This window comes from Thalassophryne amazonica, chromosome 10 (genome assembly GCF_902500255.1).
Source record: "Thalassophryne amazonica chromosome 10, fThaAma1.1, whole genome shotgun sequence".
In the NCBI taxonomy this organism is placed as follows: Eukaryota; Metazoa; Chordata; class Actinopteri; order Batrachoidiformes; family Batrachoididae; genus Thalassophryne; species Thalassophryne amazonica.
The window spans coordinates 98,645,284-98,668,231 of record NC_047112.1 but is presented as its reverse complement, the minus strand read 5'-3'; the positions used below and the strand labels follow the sequence as shown (position 1 = coordinate 98,668,231).

At 40.7% G+C, this 22,948-nt stretch overlaps 1 protein-coding gene across 3 annotated transcripts in view; it reads right to left on the bottom strand.

Moving 5' to 3' along the window:
• Positions 1–22,948, bottom strand: part of wwc3 (WWC family member 3) — a 181,101-nt gene that overhangs the window by 142,466 nt on the left and 15,687 nt on the right. Inside the window, exon 2 of one of the 3 annotated variants that reach the window (XM_034180590.1) lies at positions 17,089–17,162. The exons of the other annotated variants lie outside the window; for them this stretch is intronic. The gene's annotated coding sequence lies outside the window, so the exon portion shown is untranslated. The remainder of the gene's footprint in view (positions 1–17,088; positions 17,163–22,948) is intronic. 3 annotated transcript variants of the gene reach the window in all.

Sequence of the window (22,948 nt, the reverse complement as noted above, 5' to 3'; positions counted from 1 at the left end):
TATCTGAGCTAAGCACTAAATCAGACAAAAGGTCCGAAAATTCACAGAGAAACTCACAGTAACGACCAGGTGGACGATAGATAACAAATAAAACTGTTTTTTGGGACTTCCAATTTGGATGGACAAGACTAAGAGACAAGCTTCAAATGAATTAAAGCTCTGTCTGGGTTTTTGATTAATTAATAAGCTGGAGTGGAAGATTGCTGCTAATCCCCCGCCTCGGCCCGTGCTACGAGCGTTCTGGCAGTTAGTGTGACTTGGGGGTGTTGACTCATTTAAACTAACATATTCATCCTGCTGTAACCAGGTTTCTGTAAGGCAGAATAAATCAATGTTGATCAATTATTATATCATTTACTAACAGGGACTTCGAAGAGAGAGATCTAATGTTTAATAGACCACATTTAACTGTTTTAGTCTGTGGTGCAGTTGAAGGTGCTATATTATTTTTTTTCTTTTTGAATTTGTATGCTTAAATAGATTTTTGCTGGTTATTGGTGGTCTGGGAGCAGGCACCGTCTCTACGGGGATGGGGTAATGAGGGGATGGCAGACAGTTATGGCAGTTATGCAAACTGATTGTTTCAGCAGCTGTCCGAGTGGCTGGTCTCAGACGATCTTCGATCTGGGAGGTGAACATGCTGGATGTGGAGGTCCTGGGCTGGTGTGGTTACACGTGGTCTGCGGTTGTGAGGCTGGTTGGATGTACTGCCAAATTCTCTGAAACGCCTTTGGAGACGGCTTATGGTAGAGAAATGAACATTCAATACACGAGCAACAGCTCTGGTTGACATTCCTGCTGTCAGCATGCCAACTGCACGCTCCCTCAAATCTTGCGACATCTGTGGCATTGTGCTGTGTGATAAAACTGCACCTTTCAGAGTGGGCTTTTATTGTGGGCAGTCTAAGGCACACCTGTGCACTAATCATGGTGTCTAATCAGCATCTTGATGTGGCACACCTGTGAGGTGGGATGGATTATCTCAGCAAAGGAGAAGTGCTCACTATCACAGATTTAGACTGGTTTGTGAACAATATTTGAGGGAAATGGTGATATTGTTTATGTGGATGAAGTTTTAGATCTTTGAGTTCATCTCATACAAAATGGGAGCAAAACCAAAAGTGTTGCGTTTATATTTTTGTTGAGTATATATATATAAACGTGGGGACGTGATTATCAGTACGTGAACCGACCAGCTTTCAATAATATCGTGATCTGGTATGGACCCTTATGCCGAATGAAATATTCCACAAAAAAGTGTCATCCATATCTTAGCCCATGTTTGTAGATCTGTAATGTGTCATTTTATATGAGAAAGATGCACACCCACACAATGTATTAAATTATCCCCCAACCATCATTTTTCTGTTGCAAAGCCATAATGCAAATACTGCTGTTTCAATGCCATTATGCCAACACTGCTGTAATGCTCATACTGTCTTAGTATTGGTGCCATGGTGGCCTGCCATGTACTACTTTAGTTTCTCTGTCTACGCTAAAATGTAATGATAGCACAGGACTGAAAAGAGTGACACATCATGTCCACCATCCCCATGTTTAACAGCTCAAAATATCTATTGGTTGACATGTTTAATCCTATCTTTGTCATTTGAAACAGCACCTTTTAAAATACCTAATTTTTATTTTAAACCTAATTAAATCATTCAGATTTAAGAGCACCAATTAAAAATTCCACCCACCGGCTTTGTGGCAGCCTAACAAGCAGGAAAGGATTGAAACTTCCCTGCCGCAGGCACTCAGGTGGGTATTACAGTCAAACCTTGATTATTGTTATAAATTTCAAAAAAAATGTTTACTTCAATCCCATCAGTAAACTGTATGTCAGGCTGGCCTTTGTAATACAAACCACTGGAGAATAGTCAACTGATCTTCCGGAACAATGAGTACAAGACTAAAGTCACATTGTGAACATGACAAAAAGAACACCGGAAACACATGAGCAAAATGACACCAGATCACCACATGGCATGTTTGTGCCTTGCCCACACTAAGAGACAAAATGAACCATCATAATAAAAATACTGGGTGAAGCAAAATACCAGCAGGGTTCAGCACATGTGGATAACCTTCTGGTGCTGGAAACACAATTCACTCTTTCCAGAATAATTGAATTTGGTGTGCTTTGTGACCAAGTATAATGGCCCCTCTTTGCTAAGCGGCAGGCCGGTCATGGCTGTTGCATAACAGAGCTAATAAAGGAGGCCTGCAGGGCCCAGGATGGAGAGGAGGACGACGACACGTGGGAACTGCCTCTGTTCTGCTGCTTTGTCTGGGGCTGTAAGCAAGCAGGGCCTCTGGGCATTAGTGTTAGGCATGCCTCACATAACGCTCATTCTACACACACAAAAAAGCCCCACAGAACAGCTCGGCTTATCTTCAGAAGCTGACAGAGCTGCTGCTGAGCTGTCTGAGGAATCCACCTTCCTTTAGGACATGATCGTCAGATGTGCAGGGCATCTGAAATCAAAGGCTACCAAACTGGAGAATGAACTGATCATGATCGCAAATTATTTTCATCCAAATCAAATGTTATTTTAAAACACAATATTAAGGTCCAATAAATGCACTCAATCACTTGTTAACAGGAGTGAAAGTAAGATTCGATTCTTACAGGAACTGTGGCACTCAAAAAAAAAAAAAAAAAAAATTGCTCGCATGCTTCATTAAAGATATTAAAGACATTGTAAAATAATCCAAATCCAAAATAAAGACAGGAAAATACAGACTGGGATGCAGAGACCCTCCAATACGGTAAAGTTGGTACAGTTCATTGAGCCATATAAAGAAGTGTTTTTTTGAACTCTACAGACTCTGTAAAATAGCAATTGTGATCCCAGTGAGTACCGTTTCTTGTGAATGGAGTTTTTCTAAGTTAAAACCTGTGAAAACATGCCTCAGATCCACCATGAATGATAGATGAATCGAGTCTTGGAGGGCAAAGGCACTGAGTCTTGACTCATTTGTTGATCAGTTTTCCAGAAATCACCAAAACCGCAGAATACAGTTGCTGTAATAGTAGAGCAGTCAATCAATCAATCAATCAATTCAATCAATTTTATTTATATAGCGCCAAATCACAACAAACAGTTGCCCCAAGGCGCTTCAATGTATTTAACCTATATAATTTTGGACTGAGAAACTGAACCAAGGCTGCACCTAACAGTTATTTTCATTATCAGTTCATCTGCTGATTATTTTCTCAAGTCAATACAGTCTGTATTTTTTTTGTGTGTGTGATATTTTGAACCATTCGCTTTGGTTACAATGGTTAATCGTTAACTTTATGAACATAAAAATAAAATCAAATAAGATTTCAAATCTTTGTCTTTTTTTCCCCGGGTTGAATGTGCCCCTCTGACAAGCCTGTGGCCCCAGCCAGGCCCCCTCAGAAAAATAGGTCTAGAACCACCAGTAGGAGAAATTCACTTGAAAATTGAAAGGGCTCGCGTACCGGCGGCAACTCTGCAGTGATCGGTGATTCCGTCGGCTGAGTCTGCAGAGCACAATAAGAAGATCAACAGCTTGACAAAGCTTTTTTTTTTTTTGCCTTCCTCCCCCTGATGTGTTCTGCACAGGACACGCATTTGTGTGCATGTGCTAATTCAGAAGGCAGAATAACGTACCATTCCTGCACTCTGAAACACATCTCCATTTGGTGCCGTGAATCAAACTTCCAGCTCTTTAAAAATGCAAAAGTAACGGGAGACAGCTGGAAGTTCCTCTTTTCTTTCCTTTCAGAATATAAACGGGTGAAAAGTTGGTCTTTGACAGGCGTATCAGCTACGTTCAGGCCGTAAAGGATCTTTTTACCAGCTTTTTTTCCCCCAGCTTACTTTCACCCCTGCTTGGAAACGCCTCACTCAAAACTCATGTCTTTCTTCAAAAAACATGTATAAAGTGTGAATCCTTTGGAGAGTGAAAAGAAAAAAAAAATCTGCCAAAGTTGATGTTTGCTGTGTGATGAGATGTGTGGAGCTGGTGAACGGACAGTCTTTGGTCTCTACAAAATTACATCGTTTATTGGAAAAAAGTGGAATTCAGATTTGATCTCCTTGGGCTTCTCCATTTACCTTGGTGGGTTGCCAAGTTTATTCAGCATGCACATAAACAAAATACCAACACAAAAAAAAAAAAACTCTTACTAACATAACAAATCAAAAAACAAAAGAAAATACAACAATAACTCAAATGATTTCTCAAATTGGGTGCGGCCGAAAGGGCATGGGCTGAAGCAAACGCTTATAAACGCCCACCCCGTACACCAGTTACTATACACAGTTAAATACACTTAAAACGAGATAACAATCAGAAAATAACGTAACTGAACAGAACAATCAAATATATGATGTGCAAGTAAACAAAAAAGAAAAAAGAACCACAAAAACAATTAGCCTAACATAACATACTATAGTAAGAAATTGCATTATTTTTATAGTCTTTTAACACCTACCAATGAACCACATGATTTAATACTATCAGCACAATTATTCCATATACTAACACCTTTTACAGAAATACAATGCCTTTTAACAGGAGTTCGAATATTTCTTCTTTCAAATCTCAATGTTCCTTGCAAATGATAACTGGATGTAAAGCAGTAATGGTGTATTGGCAGCTTGTACAAAGAATGAAGCAACACTCCCTCTGTGTGCCTTGTAATACAAGCTTTTCTGCATCTTGTTTTCATAGCCAGAACTCCACTCTCTGAAACAGTTGACCCTCACCACATGTATAAAGAGACAGCAGTAAGAGAGTGCCTGCATAGCACTGTGCACTCAAGATGGCAAACCGTAATGACTTTCCTGCAGAAACTAGATTCAGAGGCTAAATGGTCTCTGACCAAGAACATGGTCAGACTAAAATCAACAAGGATCTGGCTTTTCTGAGATGGAGAATTTCAAGCTGCTAAAGAGCAACAACTTGACTTGGAATTGGCATTCCTTCTTCTCGATACAAAGGGGGAGTGGCTGAAGGAAAGCTGGTGTTTTGGTTCGAGATGCCAGTGCTTTAATGCAATGTCTAGGGGCACTACATCATTTACGTGGTCTATTAGATAATAAACCGACCCTTTTATTTTTTTTTTTTAACTATATGGATTTGAATGACGTGCGATTACACCAATCATGCTTGAACCCTCGTGCGCATGCGTGAGTTTTTTCACGCGTGTCGGTGACGTCATTTCCCTGTGGGCAGGCCTTGAGTGAGATGTGGTTCCGCCCTCTCGGCTGAATTCCTTTGTTTCACACGCTGCTCGAGACGGCGCGCGTTGCTTTATCAAAATTTTTTCTGGACCTGTGAGGAATATCCGAGTGGACACTATTCGAGAAATTAAGCTGGTTTTCGGTGAAAAGTTTAACGGCTGATGAGAGATTATGGGGTGTTTCTGTCGGTGTAAGGACTTCCCACAGAGCGGGGCGTCCTGCAGCGCTTCCAGGCACCGTCGTCGGCCTGTTTCGACCTGAAAACATCCTAATTTAAGGCTTAATTCACCCAGGACGTCGTGAGAGAACAGAGAAGATTCAGAAGAGGCTGGCATGAGGACTTTATGCGGACATTCCACTGTTTAAGGACATTTCTTAATGAAAGACGTGCATGCAAATCTGTGTGCGCCGCGACAGGAAAAACACCTCTGTGTTGAAAACCATTTGTAAAATTCAGGTGGCTTTTGATGGCTTTCAACAAGTGAGTAACTGAGAAATTGTTTAACAGCTTGGGCATGTTCCAACTTGCCCGTTAAGGTTCCCAACGGAGGTGTTTTTCCTGTCGCGACCCCACGCGGTCGGGTCCGGCCCGACATGCGACTCTGCCCGTACGTTCTTTCATTACAAAATGTCCGTTAACAATGGAATGTCTGAATAAACTCCTCATGCCGACGACTTCTGAAAGTTCTCTGTTCTCTGACGACTTCCTGGATCAACAGAGCCTGAAATGTGGAATTTTTCAACTTAAAACGGTGAGACGCTGCCGCCTCAAAGCGCAGATCGCCGTCAGGCGCCGTGGGCCATCCTTACGGCGACTCTACCAGACCAAAATCTCTCATCAGCCGTTAAAATTTTTACCGAAAACCAGCTGAATTTATCGAATGGTGTCCACTCAGTTGTGCCTTACAGTTTTGAAAAAATTTTGATCAAACAAAGCAGCAGTCTCTGAGCCATTCCTAAACAATGAAAAAACGACGAGAGGGTGGGCGACTCCTCACTCAAAGACTGCCCACAGGCGAATGACGTAACCGACAGGCGTGAAAAAACTCTCGCATGCCCACGAGGGTTCAAGCATGTCTGATGTAATCACACGTGATTCAAATCCATATGGTTTTTGAAAAAAAAAAAAATAAGGTCGGATACTTTTCTAATAGACCTCGTATATCAGGGTCAGCTGAGAAGTTCTGCCTTAAACTTAATTATTTCAATAACAAGTAAGACAATGAAGTGAAACCAGCATGAGAATTATCCTTTACTTAGTGACTACAACACCAAATGTTTTTCACCTGCTATTTCAGGCATGGGCTGAATTGCCTTCCACATAACACATGTGCACAGTAGTTGGTAATAAACAGCAACATACATGGACATGAAAATAAAATGTGTCGTTATTGAATTCTTCACGGTGTATGTTTGCTCCCCCATAAATACTTATCAATGAATGAGTTTCGTCTATTGGTTACCGATATTAGGAACTGATAAAGTTTGAAGGACATTCCAATGGATTTTTTTAAAATGGTTTCTCAACTAGAACCGGTTCTTCATTTCCATTCTTAGTTAAAATCTGACCTCAACAATACAGCATCAAATTGCACCACTGCCACAACAAAAACAAGCAATAAATAAATAAATAAACAAACAAACAAATTGTGTTCATATTGATCCTGTAGGAGAAGACAACCTGCCCAGTGGGCTCTGGGTAATTTGATTTTGACAACCCTGCTTAGTAGTATCTTCTTTAATTTCTATCCTTGAACAGGCAAAAACATCGGAGCCCACAACAGTTTCCCCCGTTCCTGGGTATTGTGCTCAGATATAAATCACAATTTTCACTAGACATTACTTTTCAACCAAAGCGGGTCCAAACCATCTTCCTCCTGCCTGCATATCTAAATGCTCAGAATAGCAAAAACACAGTGGTGACTTTGAGGGGGGAAATGAACTTTGGCTCATGCACAACAACACATCATGACCATCACTGATAATGATTATATATTTTAGTTGAATAATTTTTGTGTTTTAGTTAATAATCTACCACCAACATGCCTGAGTGCAGGTCAGCAGATCTGAGGCACACACACACACACCACATCACATTCACCAGGACAATAAGCATGAATTAAAAGGTGTGCTCCCAAGTTATCTGAATATTCAATGTGTTTGTTGACTTTTTGATTCTTGAGCATCAGGGCTTCAAAGGGGCTCTTGAGGCCTGTTTCACCTCAGACACAAATCAGACTATGCTTGAAACGCAGAATCTGATTTAATGCCATGATTTTGGCATTAAATATCACATCTGTCAGCCTCTGACATGAACTACAGTGAAAACTCTGATCAGACAAGTAAACTTACCAGTGCAGCTGTCCAATAGGATAATTACTGTGTTGGCCCCCCAAAAATAAGAGTGTATTTTTCTTTTAAATAAATATGGGTGACCTTATCATCATGGACTAGACTTTTACATATCAAACATCCGCAACAGTGGCACTAAAAATCCAAGAAACACGTGTGTTCCTTTTTGCTGCATGGTTCTATCAATCCACAACAGGGTGCCTCACCCTGCTAGTAACTATGGCCCATCTGTTCAATGCCTGCTCCGCATTAATGCTACTTGATGCCTTCTAATTTTTAATTTGGTCTCACAATATGTATGGAGACCAGTGTCTGCTACGTGTTATCTGGAGACCCATATTTTCAACGACCTAAACCAGAAGTCACAGGTCATTTTCTGCAATGACTGCATTCATGGCAAGCTCTCACTGGCTAGTGCCAGGCACAGCAACCAAATATAATCACCGAGGTTAACATATAAAGGATAAAACACTTATTTCCAATGTGGTCCACCTGGTAACAAAGACAGTACAGGTTCACAGCCAGTGAGGTGAGGGGACTAAAGCCCCCCAACCCAAATGGATGTATAGCACAGTTGAGGACTCACCTGTGAAACATCATGGCTTTACCATGAATATCCAAGGATGTAGAAGAAAGACAGCAAACACCTAAATTGTTTTTTGTTTTTTAACATTTAGAGAAAGTTTCAACTGGCCGTTATGTGAAAGTTTGGCCTATATGTGCGCAGAGGATTTATCAAAGTCTGTGTGTTTGTTTCTGTGTTTGACAAAAGTCACTATATTAATCCTACTATTCAAAATTATCATAAATTCCTCTACATTTTTTTTTGGAGTATTACAGAGACACACACACACTAAAAAAAATTTAACCAAAAGTACTCTGAAATATGACTACCAGGAAACAGTTTGTTCTGCAAGACATTAAAGTCCAGGAAAAATGCAGCAGTTGACCCTAATTCAGAGAACAAAAATCATTGAGTTAGGGTTAGAAAACCTCAATTCGTCCGTATTTTGATTTGCTGTCGTTCTTGACGGTTTCTTATCATTTGCTTAGTTTTTGTAATGTTAGCGTTTAGTTTGACTTTGTTCGACCAGCTGAATGTTTTCATACAGTGCAGAAGCCAGTTTGTGAGCGCTACTACTGTTGCTGCGTTCATGTACCGTTGATGTATCTTCACTGGATGGATACAATAAATTATTTTAACAAAAATAAAATAAAACCACGCTCCTGCTACAAGCAACTACTGAATTTGAAACAACAAAATAGTTGTGTAATTTCTGACAGTACTTGAACACAGCGGAAGCATCAGCCATCACCTCCTGCATGCGCTTATTGTTTTTTATTAAATATAACAATATGAGTGTAGGAATGACAATCCAGCTCCTTCTGTACATGTGGCAACAGGTAGATGATTCAGACGATTATATAAGAGCTGTTCTGGAAGGCAGAACTCAGGTTGTGGATCAGCTGCACCTGTTGGAACTGCACATGGGGAGTCAATGTGCGGCATTCACACGGACTAATCAATTTACTGCTCTGGATTATATATTCAATTATATTAGCACGTGTGGTTAGTGTGGTGGTGGTTTTTTGTTTGTTTTAGTTTTGTAAAAATGAGGCGTCTTATGTATGTTGAGCAACCGCTTCAGTTTTTTTTTTTTTGTACAGAGACATTCTTGATGAAAGTCTACCAGAATGATGAAGACGAAAGGAGGGTGGACATTTCAGCAAGACTGATCCAAAACACACATACAAGAAAACTTTCAATTGGTTTCAGAGAATGAAAAGAAAGCTGCTAGAGCTGCCCAGCGAATTACATGAGTTGAATCCACCAGAAAGTCTATGGAAAGAACTAAAGATCAGAGTTCATAAAAGAGGTCCACTGAACCTTCAGGATTCATAAACTGTTTGCGTGGAAGAATGAGCATGTTTTAAGCGCAAGACTTGGTGGGAATTTGATCATACGCAAACCCATTTTGTGGGAAAATTTCACATAAACAACTTCATCTCTGCATTTGTTATTTCGTCTTGGCGGTGACCACAGCCCGTGTAGCCAGAAAAACATTCCAACATATGGGGCAATATGATCAACGGTCCATCCAGGGAGGGGAGCACACCGGCGGCGAGCGTCATGGAGGCCAAAGCCAGTGCACAACCGACTCAATTGACGCTGTTAGGATCGACCAGATCAGACCCTAACAAGAAGGCTGCAGCCCCTGTGACAGGAAACAGGGAGGCTTTTATGAAGAAAATGGCAGAATGGAAATCAAAATTCTTGAGGTAACAAGACATACTTTCATTCTTTGAGATTTTGGTGCTGGATAGCGGCGTGCATTATTTCCATTCTTCTATGTTTTAAAGGACATGTTGCACCAAAATCATAACATTTCCTAACGTTAAGAATGAGGCCACAGATTAATTGCAAAGTTTACATAAGTTTGATGTCGTGTTATTATGACTTCTTTTTAAGTGTAACTGTTCATACTGATGCAGTTACAGTAAAAGCAGCAACCTCTTTCCACTGTGAGAAAACATTGTGCGTGTGCATGTTTATCATGAACGCAGCCCATTAGAGTCTGTGCTAGAGGTTCAGCTTTGTGCCCGCTTATATGTGTTGTCATTGATATAACTGTGAAAAATCTAAGAAATGCATTTGCGTGATCAGATGTAGGACAGGCTGAAAAACAGCGGCGAGTTCTGCGTGCACGGTGTGCAGCACAGTGTTCGTTCTGTCTTCAGAGCAGCTACTCTGTTACAGAACAGACTTGCACATATCAAGATAGACTTTTTCAAAGTAAAACAAAAATAAAGCATATTAGCTCCACTGAGGAGAACAAAATACAAAAGGAAATAAAAAAAAACTGAACCCACTTGTAGAATGATTTTCAAGATTAAATATGTAAAGTCCACTCCACCAAAGAGCATGTCACACGTGGATTGCACGCATCACAGAGCTACTCACAAAGTTCTCACGCAATTGTGGCACCTTAGATAGAAAGTCCATTATCTCCTGAAAATAAAGTATTCTGACTTATTTCCAATGTAAGAAATACAGGGTGAACACAAAAACACTCCCTGGTTTCAAATATTTATAATATCAAAAGTCACATGAATAATTTTACAATTTTGAAGAAGAAGAATCTGCAAAAGAGAAAACTACCTGATGGTTTCTGCAACTGTTGATACCAACATTGTAAAATTATTCATGTGACTTTTGATATTATACATATTTGAAACCAAGGAGTGTTTTTGTGATCACCCTGTATATCTGCGTGTTCAGTCAGCCTGTAAAAACAGGGTCGTGGAGACATTCCGCGTGCACGTTCACGGTGGCAGTAAAATAACATCCTGCGACACAGACAGAAGCATCACCACTAGACGTGGAGATTAATCGATATGAATCGGTATCTAGATACAAACGTGTGTAATACAACTGCATCAATTCATTCAGTGTACATCGATTCAACAGGTTAAGTCGTGATGCATCGCTCGCTGCCTGCTTGCATCGATTTTTTTCCAAGGCACATTGAATGCACCACAGACAGAAGCCAGAAAGCACATTTCTACCACAGCAAACATAATGACATCAAAATACCTTGCTGCTTAATGCTTCCCTTATTGATCCTTCAGTTAGGGACACCGGAGCGGCTGTTGTTTTTGAGGGTGTTTACTGGGAAAAATGATAATTTTTCTACATTGACTGCAGACTGGAGTGAGTCTGCTTGAAGTTTGGAGCTTGAAGCAACGAAGTAGAGCTTCGACCTGCTCTTCCTTGGTTCTCTGTTTCACTGGTTTTCAGAAGCGGCAAGTCCACAATTTCTTCATTAACCCCTCTCAAAGTCATTTAAAGATGTCAATTATGAGTCACCTTTGTGTGGATTAAAGTCACGAACTGGGACCCTTGTCTTGTTGTGGGCAAGAAATGAAAATTGTCCTCCATTCCACACCGGAGTTTCACGTGATGGTTCTTTGGCGTGAGCATCAGCTGGTGTGTGAACTGAAGTTGTCCATCAGGTAAAGGAAAAAATAATAATATATGTTTTGTGGGACTACGTGAACAGCTCCAAAGAGCTGCACAGATTTCGGTCGGAATTAATAACTTCAGACTGAATTGTTGAAACTGAAATGACACTGCTTTCCAAATGCTATAATACAAACAATAAACTACAACCGACCAAACCCGTTTTTCCCAAAAAATGAGACATCCTCTGTTTTTTTTTTATGAAACGCAGCACAGCCAGCAGAAGAGCTCAGCTCAGAGGCTATGGAGTTACATTTGTGCCATCTGAAAGAAAATGCTTGTGACAAAAAATACAGATTTTGTTTATTTTTATTTCTGTCAAGAGATCAAGGATCCATCATGTACATCAAGGATCCAGTGACCATGAACAGATTTTATTGGTTTTTATTTATGTCCAGAGAGTTGTTGACATAGAAAACCTGTAAAGCCTACTTTTAGTACACAGAAAATTCACAAGAGGAATTGATAAGGGAACTGATAAAGAATCGGATTAATAAGTGGAATCGAAAATGGCATCAATACACAAAATCTTATCAATACCCATCCCTAATCCTATCGCATTGTGAGGAATTGAATCACAATGAAATACATATCAAATCACATCGAATCAGGAACAGGTGTGAATCGTATCACATATGATATCGTCAGTATCCGTCATATATCGCTATATGTATCGTATAGCTGGTAGTGTATCGAGGTGCATATCGAATTCTCAGTGATGAGATTCACATGCCTAGTCAGCACACGTTAGGAAGTATTAAGAATTAGTAACAATTCTGGGGTAAAGTATGTCATGTCCTCCCTGTATATCCTCTGCAAATCTGAACCACCACTTTCGAGTGAAAGCTCAGAAGCTTCGTTATCGGATATAGCAGCATTCATTTCACTCTGTCAGCAATAGGGATGTTTCTGCTTTTCCTAAAATGTATATCACATACCGAGAAATGCAGAGTAAGACGTTTTCCAGAAATGCACCTGCTGACTCGCGGCGCGAGAGGAATAATTAGCAATAAAATACACCAGCAACCACGAATTACTACCACATCTGCGTGGATACTTGCACTCATGAATACTATGATACTGAGTTGCTAATCGGGATGTTAAATAACGTGCAACATTTTTTTCTTTTGTACTTGTGGTGATTTATTTTTTAGATCTAAAGGATCATTTTTGGGGTTATTTTTCAATTACATTTTTCAATTATTCTTACAAGAAGGAAGGCATAACTACATTTAAGTCTATGTAAATTGGTTTCAATGTCAAACTGAGATATTTCTTATGATGCAAGTTTGTCATTAACACTTACATTTTGGGCATTTTGTTTGGGGGGGGGGGGGGGGGGGCTGACGTTTTGTCTTTTTTTTTTTTTTTTGTACAATATAGAGGGGTGCCAAAATCTGAATCACAAGGACAAGATGAGAATTTCACTCTTTGAAGTGAATGCTCCCAGCCTGGTGATATTGTGACTTGGGAATTCAAACTTGTCAAATTGAAAATTATGCAGGGGAAATGTTTAAAAACATCTGGAATCTCCCACATTTTCAACAGGGCGGCGCAGCATTGTTTGTATGCTGCGTGATATCGCGGGATTTGACCACTTATGGGGACAGTCGCTCCGCTGCGCAATATATACACAGCATACCTTCACACAGGAAAATGGTGTACTGTTTTGTTTTCAGCTGCAATCACCGAAGCAGTCGCGAAAAGTGCAGTTTTTTTCAGTTCCCAGCGGAGAATGGAAAACGAGGCAAATGTGAGAGGCCGTGTCCAAAGTGTTAAACTACACAGCTAACCAGAGCAGCTGCAGTTTCTCGCCTACAAAACCACCTCAACACGTCCATGTTACACTGCAACATCACTTTTTCTTTGCATTTTCACTTTGTTTGCGTGTAATCTATCCAAATTCTCAGAGAAAGTGCTGTGTTTCTGTCCCTGGAAGTAGAGAAATTACATCATATGCGTCATATTTTACCCCTTTAGTACCCACCCTCAAACGAGACTGCACTGCCCGATTGTCTTTCTGTACATTATTTTGTCTTTCAAATAAGTTAATTGCACATTCGTAACATGTATACAGTGTGTGAATGAAATACATTTCATTTGCCGCTTCAGGTGATAGTTGTTAACAGCGCTGCTATACTAAAAATTTCTGGGGAGAACCCTGTATAGTGTTGTACTCAAACGTTTACATACCCTGGCAGAATTTTTGATTTTTGGGCCAATTTTCAGAAAATATAAATGATAACAGGAAAAAACGTTTTTCACTCATGGTCAGTGGTTGTGTGAAGCCATTCATTGTCAAACATCTGTATTTACTGTTTCTAAATCACAATAACAACAGAAACTACCAAAACAACCGTGATCAAAAGTTTACATATCCTGGTGATTTTGGTCTGATAACATGCACACAAGTTGACACAAATGGGTTTGAATGGCTACAAAAGATTACCATCCTCACCTGTGACCTGTTTTCTGTAATCAGTGTGTGTCTATAAAAGGTCATTGAGTTTCTGGACTCTCGACAGACCCTTGCATCTTTCACCCAGTGCTGCACTGATGTTTCTGGTTTCTGAGTCGTAGGAAAAGCAAAAGAACTATCAAAGAGAAGGTAATTGAACTCTATAAACAGGAAAGGGATATAAAAAAGATATCCAAGGGACTGAGAATGTCAATCAGCCATGTTCAAAATGTAATTAAGAAGTGGAAAATGAGGGATTCTGTTGAAACCAAACCACGGTCAAGTAGACCAAAAACTGCCAAGAAAATTGTTCAGGATGCAAAGGAAAACCCACAAATAACTTCAGCTGAAATACAGCACTTGATGAAAAAAGGTGGTGTGACTGTTTGAAGATGCATCATTCTTTGTCCCGTCAGTCCAAATATCCGGTTTATACGATGACGGTTTAGGTGAGTTCTCCTGTGTGTGTCTATATATCACAGTACTAACATACATACAACATACAAATAATACTAAAATGTCAATCAAATGAGCACAGATGGCTTAGATCACGGCTGCCAAATCAGTTTTTGTAGGGCACCTGTTCTACTCACACCTGATTATTTAACTCTGGTGTTTCTCAGCTCTTGATTGGCTGAGCACACAGTTGGACTTAATTAGCCTTGGATGGAGCAGGGAGAGTGAAACACATGCAGGACAGGTGCCCTCCAGGAGCAGATGTGAACAGTCCTGTCTTGGATGGTCCCTTTGTACAACGAACCACACAGCAAGTCATACTGTGGGCAAGTGGTTAAGGAGCTAACCACATGCTGCACTGTGCAATTTGTTTCAAATCCTGACCGGGGTGAAGTCTTCTTTAAAAATCCTACAATATGATTTCCTGGATTTTTTTTTTCCCCCCCCTCATTTTGTCTCCCACAGTTGAAGTGTACCTAAGTTGAAAATTACAGACCTCTCTCATCTTTCTAAGTAGGAGAACTTACACAATCAGAGACTGACTAAATATTTTTTACCCCACTGTGTGTGTGTGTGTATATATATATATATATATATATATATATATATATATATATATATATATACAGACACACACACTCAACAAAAATATAAACGCAACACTTTTGGTTTTGCTCCCATTTTGTATGAGATGAACTCAAAGATCTAAAACTTAAAACTTTTTTCACATACACAATATCACCATTTCCCTCAAATATTGTTCACAAACCAGTCTAAATCTGTGATAGTGAGCACTTCTTTGCTGAGCTAATCCATCCCATATCAAGATGCTGATTAGACACCATGATTAGTGCACAGGTGTGCCTTAGACTGCCCACAATAAAAGGCCACTCTGAAAGGTGCAGTTTTATCACACAGCACAATGCCACAGATGTCGCAAGATTTGAGGGAGCGTGCAATTGGCATGCTGACAGCAGGAATGTCAACCAGAGATGTTGCTCGTGTATTGAATGTTCATTTCTGTACCATAAGCTGTCTCCAAAGGCGTTTCAGAGAATTTGGCAGTACATCCAACCAGCCTCACAACTGCAGACCACGTGTAACCACACCAGCCCAGGACCTCCACATCCAGCATGTTCACCTCCAAGATCGTCTGAGACCAGCCACTCGGACAGCTGCTGAAACAATCGGTTTACATAACCAAAGAATTTCTGCACAAACTGTCAGAAACCGTCTCAGGGAGCTCATCTGCATGCTCATCGTCCTCATCGGGGTCTTGACCTGACGCCAGTTCGTCGTCGTAACCGACTTGAGTGGGCAAATGCTCACATTTGCTGGCATTTGGCACGTTGGAGAGGTGTTCTCTTCACGGATGAATCCCGGTTCACACTGTTCAGGGCAGATGGCAGACAGCGTGTGTGGCGTCGTGTGGGTGAGCAGTTTTCTGATGTCAATGTTGTGGATCGAGTGGCCCATGGTGGCGGTGGGGTTATGGTATGGGCAGGCGTCTGTTATGGATGAAGAACACAGGTGCATTTTATTGATGGCATTTTGAATGCACAGAGATACCGTGACGAGATTCTGAGGCCCATTGTTGTGCCATACATCCAAGAACATCACCTCATGTTGCAGCACGATAATGCACGGCCCCATGTTGCAAGGATCTGTACACAATTCTTGGAAGCTGAAAATGTCCCAGTTCTTGCATGGCCGGCATACTCACCGGACATGTCACCCATTGAGCATGTTTGGGATGCTCTGGACCAGCGTATACGACAACGTGTACCAGTTCCTGCCAATATCCAGCAATTGCACAGCCATTGAAGGGGAGTGGACCAACATTCCACAGGCCACAATTGACAACCTGATCAACTCTATGTGAAGGAGATGTGTTGCACTGCATGAGGCAAATGGTGGTCACACCAGATACTGACTGGTATCCCCCCCCCAATAAAACAAAACTGCACCTTTCAGAGTGGCCTTTTATTGTGGACAGTCTAAGGCACACCTGTGCACTAATCATGGTGTCTAATCAGCATCTTGATATGGCATACCTGTGAGGTGGGATGGATTATCTCAGCAAAGGAGAAGTGCTCACTATCACAGAATTAGACTGGTTTGTGAAGAATATTTGAGGGAAATGGTGATATTGTGTATGTGGAAAAAGTTTTAGATCTTTGAGTTCATCTCATACAAAATGGGAGCAAAACCAAAAGTGTTGCATTTATATTTTTGCTGAATGTATATATATATATATATATATATATATATATATATATATATATATATACCTGGACCCAGCACACAAGCTGTCACTCAAAGAGACCATGTCCCTAACTATTTGGAACTTTCTATGGTAAAATACTTTAATGGTATACTGCCACTGAGCGTTTTAACATTTAAGCCATAAAAGGAATTTTCTTTGGCCACACTATAATTTTATTTAGTAACCTTTAAATAGGGGATTCATAATACGACACAGCCAATTTGATCAAAATTCGCGTTGTCTACAAAATATTAATAAATAGTTCCCCTGAAGGGGAAAAGTTCAAAAGAACAAACGGCCTTGAACTACTTACGGTAGCGACCCATACAGTCGATGACAGCGACGTCATAGATCATGTGGGAGCTTCCCGGACTTGCACAAGGGATGCTGGGAAGCACACGGTGACAGCCAATCAGAATAAACAGATAGCATAATGTCAGCTAGTTGTGAATTTGAGCAAAATAATCCAACATGACGGAAAACGCTCCAAAACAGCTACATATCTGTGTAAATCTAACATGTTTCTCATATATTTTGCAAAGGTTAGTGAGAAATAAACACTTGTAAATCTAAAAACGCTGGTTTTTTAAACACGATAACATCTCTGAAGTGATTTATAAAACATCTCATGGACGTCAGCGTGCATGCTATATGTGCGCGTATCACCCAAGGTCAAAGGTAAATTCTAGTAATTTCAAAAGCTCATGGATGCACACGCACAATGATACCTGCAGATAGCATAAAAAGGAAAATAAAATATTTGTTGTAATATATAATATAGTCTTTACTGTCATTGTACATATACATAGAGCTGGGACCACAGTCACAAAGACTACATTAGTAATACATGATGCTGTCATGGTTTAAAATCCTGCAGGGCAGCAAGTCCCCCCTGCTCAAGCCAGCACATGTCCAGGCCCGTCTGAAGTTCACCAGTGACCATCTAGATGATCCAGAAGAGGCATGGGAGAAGGTCATGTGGTCAGATGAGACCAGAATAGAGCTTTTTGGAATCAACTCCACTTACCATGTTTAGAGGATGAGAACAACCCCAAGAAAACCATCCCAACCGTGAAGCAATGGGGGTGGAAACATCATACTCTGGGGTGCTCTTCTGCAAAGGGGACAGGACGACTGCACCGTATTGAAGGGAGGATGGATGGGGTCATGTATTGCGAGATTCTGGCAAACAACCTCCTTCCCTCAGTAAGAGCATTGAAGATGGGTCATGGCTGGGTCTTCCAGCATGACAATGATCCCAAACACACAGCAAGGGCAACTAAGGAGGGGCTCTGTAAGAAGCATTTCAAGGTCCTGGAGTGGCCTGGCCAGTCTCCAGACCTGAACTCAATAGAAAATCTTTGGAGGGAGCTGAAACTCCAAACCTGAAAGATTTGGAGAAGATCTGTATGGAGGAGTGGACCAAAATCCCTGCTGCAGTGTGTGCAAACCTGGTGAAAAACTACAGGAAACGTTTAACCTCTGTAATTGCAAACAAAGGCTACTGTACCAAATATTAACATTGATTTTCACAGGTGTTCACATACTTATTTGCAGCAGTAACATACAAATAAATCATACATTGTGATTTCCGGATTTTTTTTTTTTTAGATTATGTCTCTCACAGTGGACATGCACCTAAGATGAAAATTTCAGACCCCTCCATGATTTCTAAGTGGGAGAACTTGCAAAATCGCAAGGTGTTCAAATACTTATTTTCCTCACTGTAATTTGGACAATCTGTGACTGAATGATATTGAGTTATGGGTAAAAACAGCAAGAATGGTGACAAAGGTGAATTTCGGTTTGTACAGGGGTCAAAAGTTAAAGTTGCTATAATTCTGGTAAAACATGATGCAAATTATTGGTTGAGTTAATAGGGTTTTAAAAAGGAATAGTTTCCACCATGTGTCATGCATAGTTATCATGTTACATAGTAACATATGAGGTCTGTTAGAAAACTATCCAACCTTTTAATTTTTTTAAAAAACTATATGGATTTGAATCATGTGCGTTTGCATCAGCCAAGCTTGAACCTTTGTGCGCATGCGTGAGCTTTTTCACGCCTGTCGGTTGCATCATTCGCCTGTGGGCAGGCTTTGAGTGAGCACTGGTCCACCCCCCTCGTCGGATTTTCATTGTCAGGGAAATGGCTGAGCGATTGGAGCAGCGCTGAATCAAATTTTTCCAGAAACTGCGAGAGACAGCCAGGTGGAAACCATTCAGAAGATTCAGACGGCTTTTGGTGAGGATACTCTGGGCGTCACACTGATTAAGGATCATTACAACCGGATTAAAGACGGCCCACGGCGGCGGAGGGCGCACCGTGCTCCGAGCGGCCATCGACAGGCTGAAACAACCAGATCATTTCCAAAGTGAATGCTGTGTTGATCCGGGACGTCGTCTGACTACCAGAGAAACTGTGGAAGAGGTAGACATCAGCACTTTTGCGGCACATTCCACTGTTACAGGAGATTTTGTAATGAAAGATGTGCAGAGGAATTCACGCGTCGGGACGGAGCCGCAATGGCGCACAACAAAAAGCACGTCCGTGTTGGAAGTCTCACAGGACAAGATGTGACATGCCCAGCTGTTACACAATTTCTCGGATACTCACTCGACTGAAAAGCCACAGAAAGCCGTCTGAATCTTCCGAATGGTTGCCAACACGGACGTGCTTTTTGTTGTGCGCCATTGCGGCTCCGTCCCGACGCGCGAATTCCTCCGCACGTCTTTCATTACAAAATCTACTGTAACAGTGGAATGTGCTGCAAAAGTGCTGATGTCCACCTCTTCCACAATTTCTCTGGTGGTCAGACGACGTCCCGGATCAACACAGCGTTCACTTTGGAAATGATCTGGCCGTTTCAGCCTGTCGATGGCCGCTCAGAGCGCGGCGCGCCCTCCGCCGCTGTGGGCCATCTTTAATCCGGTTGTAATGATCCTTAATCTGTGTGACGCCCAGAGTATCTTCACCGAAAGCCGTCTGAATCTTCTGAATGGTTTCCACCTGGCTGTCTCTCACAGTTTCTGGAAAAATTTGATTCAGCGCTGCTCCAATCGCTCAGCCATTTCCCTGACAATAAAAATCTGATGAGGGGGGTGGACCAGTGCTCACTCAAAGCCTGACCACAGGCGAATGACGCAACCGACAGGCGTGAAAAAACTCACGCATGCGCACGAAGGTTCAAGCTTGGCTGATGCAAGCGCACATGATTCAAATCCATATAGTTTAAAAAAAAAATTAAAAGGTCGGATAGTTTTCTAACAGACCTCGTATGTCACATGTCATAGAATCCAATGGATGTTGATCTTGTTTGACCTTTACTTTGGAGACCAACCATTCAACACAGTCAAAACTATTCCATTTATTAATCCTATTAGCACAACCAATAATTTGCACCACTTTTTTTAATTAAAACTGGAGCAACTTTTACTTTTGAACCCTGTAGAAATTGAAATTGACTTTTGTCACCATTCTTGCTGTTTTTACCCCATAATATTCAGTCACAGATAGTCCAAACTATACCTTTCTGGAATCTTTGTGATTAGACAAATAATGTGGTATAGTTTTCAATTTGATTGGACCATTTTATATTTTGACCCCTGTGTAATTGTTCAAATGACCCCTACCTAGATGCCTATTGAAAATTTAGCTGGCTAATGTGCTACAAAAGAGTAATGTCTAAGGTGTATTTGTGCCAAATTTGTTGCTTGTTTCACTAATTGAAAGATTCCTCTGGAAATATTCTGTTATCTGCTTCACTAATAGGATTAGTCACAATCTAAAACCTTACCACTAGACATTTCTGTAATCTATGTACCCTTAAATTCAAATGTTTAAACTGTGCACACCTTCCCCTGATTTGCATTACGGGCCACAGCTACACTGCCTGCAATCCCATAATGTCACTGACATAATTCAACTATATCACATATAAAATTAATCAAGATCAAGGTTGCTGCGCCTGAATATTTTTTGTTGTTTCAATTTGTATTTCATTTGTGAACAGGTTCATTACTATTGCTGGTTTTCACCAATATGCTCAACCACTGCAATTTCCACCCTGCATGCAGCAGTATTTAGAATAATCGTATCTAAATAAAATTTTGCACAAAACATTTTCTCATAAAGATGAACAATTTGGGCAGGAAGCACCTTAAGAAAGTCACATTTTTATTTTTGGCATACTGTAGAGGACCACCCTAATAAATAAATATATATACCTTCAAGCAACAGTGAACAACTTTATAAAAGCAGTCATTGAATACACTATAACAACTGAACAGTATGAGCCACAAGGCTGATACCCACTCTTTAATGATGTCATTCTGTTTATCGCATTATGCCAAGTATGATTTACTCTCAATCATTTAGCTACAAATGCTACAAGAAGACTAGCTATAATATCAAAAAAACAAAATGATCTGAACCAAAATAAACAGTGCAACTTCATGTGTGTGTTTAATATCCTCAGCAAGCAAAAACTTTGGCCAACTCACATTTATGGCTCCAGAACAAGAATAAAGGAATTGAATAGTGCCTTTTAGTAAGCTAATCTGATGCATAATAAATTAGGTGACACGATGAGGAGCTTCTCCTGAGATGTCTGGAGGCAGAATGGGAAGCATTTGGGATGAGGAGCAGCACCTCCAAATCAGAGACAATGGTCCTCTGTCAGAAAAGGGTGGATCGAACCCTGTGAGTAATGGAAGAGTTTTTGCCCCAAGTGGAAGACTTCACGTATACCAGGGTCTTGTTCACCAGTGTGGATAAGATGAAATGTGAGATTAACAGAAGGATCTGGGCTGCATCTGAGGTCCTGTGGACTCTGTACCAGACTGCTGCGGTGAAGAAAGAGCTGAGCCAGAAGGGTAGATTTTCAGTTTACTAGTCTATATACACGCCTATCCTAACCTGTGTTCATGAGCTTTGAGTAATGACCGAAAGAACAAGGTTAAACTCGAGGACAGGGTGAGAAGCTCAAATATCCAGAATGGACTGGGAGTAGAGCCACAGCTGAGGTGGATTGAGCATACAGTGATGTCTTCCAGGTGCAGCCAACTGGGATGAGGCTAAGGGGGAAGACCCAGGATAAGACGGAGGAATCATCTCTCCCAGCTGACTTGGGAACACCCCAGAATCTCCCAGGGAAAGTTAGAGGATAGGAAAGTGTAAGATGAGGTACGTGGTCTGCTATCACTTTACCCGGACTCAGACAAGTGGCAGAAAATGAATGAATGAATGAAACAGAAGCAAAATAGAAATGTCACTTCATATGTAACTTTTTAAATAATTCTTTATCAAGCCTGAGCTATTAAAATGGGTTCTTGGTAATTTGCAGTTGTTAAATTACTTATTAAGATCCTATTGTCTTACGTACAATTTGTACATGTTCAATAAAGCCCCACTATGAATCAATTAATCAATCAATCAATCAATATTTACGTTTTAACAGCATCTGCAGGAGGCTTTGCGTGTGCATTTACATGAGCTTTTGACAAAAGCAGAAGTTGTGCAAATCAAAGAATATTTGTAAATGGTAAATGGTCTGCATTTACTTGTATATAGCGCTTTTCCATTTGTATCAGACGCTCAAAGTGCTTTACAAATAATGCCTCACATTCACCCCGATGTCAGGGTGCTGTCATACAAGGCGCTCACTACACACCGGGAGCAATAGGGGATTGAAGACCTCACCCAAGGCCCCTTAGTGATTTTCCAGTCAGGCTGGGATTTGAACCAAGGATCTTCTGGTCTCAAGCCCAACGCCTTAACCACCAGACCATCACCTATATATTACCCTCTGTGCATTTGCAGGTATTAATGAGACAAATTTAATTCCATAGGAAGTTAGCTTTGAGTTAGTGGACGTGAGCAAGCATGCATGCGAAGGTCCACTAAATGTCTTATAAATCACTCCAGAGGTGTTATTAGCTTCCAAAAACAGCATTTTCAGGTTTAGAAGTGTTTATTTCTCGCTAGCTTTTACATAATACATGACAAAGAGGTTATTTACACACAAACAAAACAGAATTTGCAGCCAGTTACCAACCTGTGATGTCACCACGTTAATGTCCGCTAAATATTTTGTAAATCCTTCGAGAGGTGTTATCGGCTTACAAAAACAGCATTTTCAGTTTTAAAAGTGTTTATTTCTCGCTAGCTTTTA